The following is a 1,280-nucleotide window of genomic DNA, read 5'->3' on the forward strand; positions in this document are numbered from 1 at the left end:
GCAGGTGCAAAGGCCCTGGGGCGGGAGTGGGCACGTGTGCCTCTCAGGAGCATCAGGGAGGTGAGTGGGGCTGGAGCACGGAGACGGAAACGAGGCTGGAGAGATGGGCCCTGGGGTAAACGGTGCCATCCAGCGGGCCGGGCCAGGACTCTGCGTTCTGAGTGTGACTGTGTGAAGCTGTGGGGGCGGCGGGGGGGGGGGGTTTGATGGGAGTGAGTGGAGGGCTGATACAGTCTTATTCATTCTCTGGGTGCTAAGTGGAGAAGAAGACACCGGGGTGGGAGTGGAAACTGCAGGCTGGGGTTGGTTGCCTGGGAGGAGACGGTGGCCTCCTTCCCTGGCTCATTTCAAACTGAGGACCCAGGGACTTCTCTGATGGGCCACTGGATGAGACTCCACGCTCCCAGTGCAGGGGGCTCGGATTCCATCCCTGGTTGGGAAACTAAGATCCCACAAGCCCCAACTAGGCTCTCGTGCTGTAACTACTGAGCCCATGTGATCTAGAGACTGAGCGCCCCAACTAGAGAAGCCTGTGCGCAGCAACGAAGACCCAGTGCAGCCAAGATAAATTTAAAACAAAATAAAACAAGCAAACAAAAGAAACCAAACATACAAACTAAGGGCCAGAATCTCCCTGGAAACATGTCTGGCACATGTGCCGCTGTGGAGTCAGCTGTCATCATCACCATGTGACCCGGACGTGAAGCATTGATTTGCACAAACTCCAAGAGGCGCCATTTAGCAAAGAGATCTCGGTGAAATCAACGCGAACCATAGGATCCCAACTTAACGTACAACGAAATACGTACATGGCAGGTGTGAGGTATGTCAGCCCGGGGAAGAGGCTGCAAGGATTTAGACCAAAACGCTGACAGTAATGAATTGCCTCTGCTTGAAGGGATCACAGGTGACTTTTTTCTTTTGTGTTTTCCTTTCATCCCCAAATTCCCTGCAATGATCATGTATTGCTTTCCTAATCATACAACACCCCCCTCGCAAATGCTATTTTTAAAGCTACGTATAAAAATTTCAAGCATTATAAAATTTTTAATGTGTACAAAAGACATCTGGAAGATTGGGCGAGGGTGATGGATTCTGGGTGAGGCTACATTTTCTGAAGCGCACTTAAATTTTTTGGTTTTTGCATAATAAAACTGTTGCTTTTAACAAGGAATGGTTGGACTTACATGAGGTCAAGGGCTCACTTTCCCACCTGCCCCTGGAGGCTCCTCCCCTCCCCCTCTGCCCACCTCTCCCCCTCCTTCCTCCCCTCCCCCACC

Source organism: Bison bison, unplaced genomic scaffold (genome assembly GCF_000754665.1).
Source record: "Bison bison bison isolate TAMUID 2011002044 unplaced genomic scaffold, Bison_UMD1.0 scf7180017864371, whole genome shotgun sequence".
NCBI lineage: Eukaryota > Metazoa > Chordata > Mammalia > Artiodactyla > Bovidae > Bison > Bison bison.